General features: G+C 51.9%; 1 protein-coding gene and 1 non-coding gene across 3 annotated transcripts in view; both read left to right on the top strand.

Annotated features, from left to right (window-relative positions):
- Positions 1-6,562, top strand: part of LOC123754332 (uncharacterized PE-PGRS family protein PE_PGRS54) — a 139,575-nt gene that overhangs the window by 58,954 nt on the left and 74,059 nt on the right. The gene's annotated exons all lie outside the window — the stretch shown is intronic.
- Positions 5,439-5,511, top strand: TRNAK-CUU (transfer RNA lysine (anticodon CUU)). The gene has a single exon. It is a non-coding gene; the product is annotated as a tRNA-Lys (tRNA).

Raw genomic sequence — 6,562 nt, 5'->3', positions numbered from 1 at the left:
AGAGTGGAGACACTTTCCTGCAGACTTAAGTGTAAACTCTCCAGGCTGACTAGCCAGATGTGCCACCTGGCCTCTGCCTCTGAGTGGCGCTGCCTCTCACAGGTTTACCCTCGTTGGCATCAATGTTAGTGTAAACAACGACCCACTGAAGTATATATAGAGCCCGGCTAGTGTAGACCACCTACACAATTCTGAGGGGAATTGACGGGGTGGACAAAGACAAACTCTTCAGCACGGGTGGGACACGAACAAGGGGACACAAGTGGAAACTTAGTACCCAGATGAGTCACAGAGACGTTAGAAAAAAATGTCAGTGTCAGAGTAGTTAAGAAATGGAATGCACAAGACAGTGAAGTGCATTCCATTTGTTAAGTACTATAAATCACTATCACATTTCATAGTGGCAGACTCGATTTACAGATTTAAATGTAGATATGACTGAACCCATTAGGTTCAGGAACCTGTACACCAGTTGATTGACGGCTGAGAGGCAGGATCAGTGAGCCGAAGCCCAACTTCCACAAACACAACTAGGTGAAGTGAGTACACATACACACATGCACGTTACTGAGAATGAGGAAAAAGACATGATCACCACATACAAAATACTTAATTAAAGACTGAAAGGGACGAACTATTTGGCATAGTTGGTTAACGAACAAGATGACAGATTAAAAAATGTGTTCCCGATTCTCTCACAGAGTTATGAACCTTGTGTTGAGCTCCACAGCAGCAAACAACGGGAATGTACTAAGAAGTGAAGTAATTGAGGTAGATTGTTTACACACCTTCAGATGTAGACAAGGGCTCTACGGGCTCACCATAGCCCGTGCTACTTTGAACATTTTGTTCCAAGTAGCGAATCTTTAACAACAGCATAGACAAGGAGGTTGAGAGGCTAACCAAGAGTTAGATAACTGCACACAGTGAGTGTTGAGACATGAGTTAAGCAAGTCCCAGCTGTGTCTGGGTACAAGTGACAGGATGAACAACCCAGCGGGTTTTCTTCCTATTGGGGAGTGTTGGACATGCTGCTATGGCGGCGTGTCTACTCACAGGATGAGTGGCGCTGCCCAATACTGTCACTATGGCGGTGTGTCCACTCACAGGATGAGTGGCGCTGCCCAATACTGTCACTATGGCGGTGTGTCCACTCACAGGATGAGTGGCGCTGCCCAATACTGTCACTATGGCGGTGTGTCCACTCACAGGATGAGTGGAGCTGCCCAATACTGTCACTATGGCGGTGTGTCCACTCACAGGATGAGTGGCGCTGCCCAATACTGTCACTATGGCGGTGTGTCCACTCACAGGATGAGTGGCGCTGCCCAATACTGTCACTATGGCGGTGTGTCCACTCACAGGATGAGTGGCGCTGCCCAATACTGTCACTATGGCGGTGTGTCCACTCACAGGATGACTGGCGCTGCCCAATACTGTCACTATGGCGGTGTGTCCACTCACAGGATGACTGGCGCTGCCCAATACTGTCACTATGGCGGTGTGTCCACTCACAGGATGACTGGCGCTCCCCAATACTGTCACTATGGCGGTGTGTCCACTCACAGGATGACTGGCGCTGCCCAATACTGTCACTATGGCGGTGTGTCCACTCACAGGATGAGTGGCGCTGCCCAATACTGTCACTATGGCGGTGTGTCCACTCACAGGATGACTGGCGCTGCCCAATACTGTCACTATGGCGGTGTGTCCACTCACAGGATGAGTGGCGCTGCCCAATACTGTCACTATGGCGGTGTGTCCACTCACAGCATGAGTGACGCTGCCCAATACTGTCATTATAGCGGCGTGTCTACTCACAGCATGAGTGACGCTGCCCAATACTGTCACTATGGCGGTGTGTCCACTCACAGCATGAGTGACGCTGCCCAATACTGTCACTATGGCGGCGTGTCCCCTCACAGCATGAGTGACGCTGCCCAATAAACTCGCCCCCTCGGGGCAAAATTAAAAAAAAAATTGAGGCAAGAGATGAAGGTAGTCATGAGAGACAACAAGTACAGTGAGGGAGAGCTTGTAGCCTCGGGGGGGGGGGGTCGGCCACCCTAACGAAGCGTGCTCCTTAATTACTCGTTAGTCAGGTAATTAGGTGTGTGTGGAGGAGGTACTCACAGTGTGTGGAGGAGGTACTCACAGTGTGTGGAGGAGGTACTCACAGTGTGTGGAGGAGGTACTCACAGTGTGTGGAGGAGGTACTCACAGTGTGTGGAGGTACTCACAGTGTGTGGAGGAGGTACTCACAGTGTGTGGAGGAGGTACTCACAGTGTGTGGAGGAGGTACTCACAGTGTGTGGAGGAGGTACTCACAGTGTGTGGAGGAGGTACTCACAGTGTGTGGAGGAGGTACTCACAGTGTGTGGAGGAGGTACTCACAGTGTGTGGAGGTACTCACAGTGTGTGTGGGCGCGCCTGCTGTGGTGACCGCCCTGCTGCTCACAGTGTAAATAACTTATTTTCACAAATCAAAGCTTCAATACGCTATTTTATATTTATAACTTTTGAGAGAATAAGATTAAGCCAACCAGGAGGTGGCACGGGCATGAATAGCCCCGTAATAACTTTTTGAGAGCCGTGGCACTAATTACATCTATCTGGCCGAGGTTGAAACATTTAACAGTGCCTAATTGTCTCCCCTGATTACACAGTAGTGGGTAGTAAGGGGGGGGGGTGTCATTGGTCACTTTGTATCTCTTACTTCAAACACTTTGCCAGAATGATATTTAGTTACACAACTTACACCAGGCTTGAGGGAGGCCTCCCCACGGCAAGGGTGATGTAGATCATCATTCTTCTTGCAGGTTAGGGTCGGGTTTAAGCGTTAGACTTAACAGTTAACAACCTCTGCAGCGTTCTTAAGGGCCACCACAATACCTTACTGACCATCTACCAAGAATACTTTACGCCTGAACTAAGGTCCGGGACCTTAGTAAACTTTCGGTGAATGTACACCAAGAAGCGAAATATATACACCAAGAATATATATATACCCCCTTCGTTACGGTCGCTATGTTGCGTTCATGTTTATTTTTACACTGATCATCTACGTCTCTCTCTGTCTTGTAAAGTTACGAGTCGTTTAATCAAGTCAAAACGTATAGCCACAGAATGAGGACTGACGCCACCTGAGCATGGATACAAGTCATGTTGACGACCCGACGGCTCATATGGTGCGTTTGTTGAGACCTCTCAAAGCATCCCAGGTGACCTCGGGGTGTCCCAGGTGACTTCGGGTCATCCCAGGTGACCTCGGGTCATCCCAGGTGACTTCGGGACGTCCCAGCAGCATCCCGACACCAGGGACCGGTGAGAATATTGGGATGGGATCCAAGTTCCAGCTGGGGTCACCTTCCCTGGGGTGTTTGGGGGTCGCTGGGGTCACCTACCCTGGGATGTTTGGGGGTCGCTGGGGGGTCACGTGCACCGGGGTGTTGTTATCGAGCGTTTAACAAGAATGTTCCGGATGGTTAACCTTGGAGAATGTTCCCAATAGGTTCCGCTCGTAACTTTTCCTGCGGAGATCATTTTTGTTTGTTTGTTAAAGTGAGTGGTAATGTGAGCGTGGGGTCGTGGTGGGAGAGGGGTCGTGGTGGGAGAGGGGTCGTGGTGGGAGAGGGGTCGTGGTGGGCCTTAAGTTAGTGGGACTGCCCTTCCGTTGACGGGAGGGGATCCTTCCTCTCCCACGCTAACAATGACCAGATCAGGTTCCGTCCCACGATAATGTCTCTCTCTTGATTTCTCTCACTCTATCTCTCTCTCTCCCCAGGTGCACTGTATACCTCTCTCACCTCTCTATCCTCTCCCTCCCTCCTCTCTCTCTCTCTTCCCTACCACCCCTCCCCTCTCTCTCGTCTCCCCCCCCCCATCCCAGCACCCCCCTTGGCCTTTCCTTGGACGTGAGGTAGCTTGGCCAGCACTCTTTAACAAACCAAGTCCTCCCAGTTCGACCTGACCTGACGTAAGAAGGAAGTGGTGGAGGCTCCAAGGCGGGTATACTCAGTAAGTGATAACTGACAGTGCTGAACGGTTAGGCTATCGTCTCTGGGGAGATCGTGGGATAGCACTACACTGTGCCATGAACTATGGGTGGGATGGGGTGTGAAGCAATGGAAAAAATATATAATCTGGGTTGTAACCTCGGCCCTCAGGCGCCCCCCTGGAAATTGTTGCTGTGATGTCGGGTTACGCCCACGAGCCCCAACCACGCCCCCGTATCGTCACCACCACCACGCCCACGTCCCCACCACGCCCTAAACCTGCCCTCATTACGGTCTCCCATCTACCGCGCCCGCCCACGCCCGCGATGGGTTGATTCATAGACTTGTTTTTACCTTTCGCCGTGTTCTGTGGTGGTGTGGTGGGGTGCTCGCTCTGGGGCTCATAGGTGGTGTCGCCTCGGGGTGCTGCCTGGCACCACTGGGGGCTGCCAGGCACCACTGGGGGCTACCAGGCACCACTGGGGGCTACCAGGCACCACTGGGGGCTACCAGGCACCACTGGGGGCTACCAGGTACCACTGGGGGGCTACCAGGTACCACTGGGGGCTGCCTGGCACCACTGGGGGCTACCAGGCACCACTGGGGGCTACCTGGCACCACTGGGGGCTACCAGGCACCACTGGGGGCTGCCTGGCACCACTGGGGGCTACCAGGCACCACTGGGGGGCTACCAGGCACCACTGGGGGCTACCAGGCACCACTGGGGGCTACCAGGTACCACTGGGGGCTACCAGGCACCACTGGGGGCTACCAGGCACCACTGGGGGCTACCAGGCACCACTGAGGGCTACCAGGCACCACTGGGGGCTGCCAGGCACCACTGGGTGCTACCAGGCACCACTGGGGGCTGCCAGGCACCACTGGGTGCTACCAGGCACCACTGGGGGCTACCAGGCACCACTGGGGGCTACCAGGTACCACTGGGGGCTACCAGGTACCACTTCGGGCTACCAGGCACCACTGGGGGCTACCAGGCACCACTGGGGGCTACCAGGTACCACTGGGGGCTACCAGGCACCACTGGGGGCTACCAGGTACCACTGGGGGCTACCAGGCACCACTGGGGGCTACCAGGCACCACTGGGGGCTACCAGGCACCACTGGGGGCTACCAGGCACCACTGGGGGCTACCAGGTACCACTGGGGGCTACCAGGCACCACTGGGTGTCGCCGTTGGAAGTCTTAATGTACTCCTGGTACCGCATGTAAGAAGTCTGGTACTCCAGGTACCATACTTAGGATTTTACGTTCAATACTCTTGGTATGGAAGTCTGGTTGTGGGTACCTGGGGTGGGTCTAATGAGGCTGTTATCTTATCTCAAGACAAGATAACCCCTCGGTGGTGGTGGAAAAGGGTCGTCATGGGCCGTGGAACTGCTCTTCCGTTGACGGGACGGGGACAGAGGTTGACAACGTTGTCAAGCCCGGCTAGCTCAGTCGGTAGAGCACGAGACTCTTAATCTCGGGGTCGTGGGTTCGAGCCCCACGTTGGGCGGTGACAAAGTTTTAGGGCGTCTGACAGCTGGGTGGACAGCGTTTCGGATTCGTATAGTCCTGAGGTTCAGGGTTCGATCCAGGACCAGAGGGTGAGGACCAGACTTGTGTGGTGAGGACCAGACTTGTGTGGTGAGGACCAGACTTGTGTGGTGAGGACCAGACTTGTGTGGTGAGGACCAGACTTACATCTCAACGTCTAGTGAGGCTGTTATCCTGGGTCCTGTTTTGTTATCAATCCTGATAAGTCCTGATAACAGGACAGGACTCAAGATAACAGCCTCATTAGTCGTTGAGATGTAAGTCTGGTCCTCACCACACACTCAAACCTGGACAAAACAATCAGGAGAATGTGAAAAGACTTGATGTAAATTCCTTATATATATATATATATATATATATATATATATATATATATATATATTATATATATATATATATATATATATATATATATATATATATATATATATATATATATTTCACAAATACACAATTGTGGGTTTTTTATCCTATGTTATTATGTATGTGCGAAGACATTAATAATAATAATAATAATAATAATAATAATAATAATAACACCTTATAAAGATCACAATAGAGTAGCCGCCGCACCTACAATAAGACGACTGCAGGATGGATGCAATTATCCTGTTGACTCAGAGGTGCCAAGCCCACGAGGCCCTGTGTGTTGCTTGCACTGGCACTCCGTAGCACCGTGCCAGCGTCTCCTTGTAAGGAAGAAGTGACTAAGGTGGAGAATGTGTAGAGAGAGAGAGAGAGAGCATTCACCAGCTGTGTCCCCCCCCCCCCCTACCCCCCCTCCACCACCTTAACCACTGACAGGGGTCTCAAAGCCCCTTAACAGTCTCACCTCTACGCCATATACCTGGACAATGTTAGGTATGGATTCGCCAAGAATTTATGCAACCATTTACGAAGCCTGTATATTGACAAGATCACACAGTAACTAGGTACCTGGGAGTTAGACAGCTGCTACGGTGAAGACAGGGACGACAGGGTAGATAAAGACAGGATATTTAACACAAGGG

Source organism: Procambarus clarkii, chromosome 18 (assembly GCF_040958095.1).
Source record: "Procambarus clarkii isolate CNS0578487 chromosome 18, FALCON_Pclarkii_2.0, whole genome shotgun sequence".
NCBI lineage: Eukaryota > Metazoa > Arthropoda > Malacostraca > Decapoda > Cambaridae > Procambarus > Procambarus clarkii.
The sequence above is the reverse complement of the archived record's forward strand: the minus strand, read 5'-3'. Positions and strand labels throughout refer to the sequence as shown.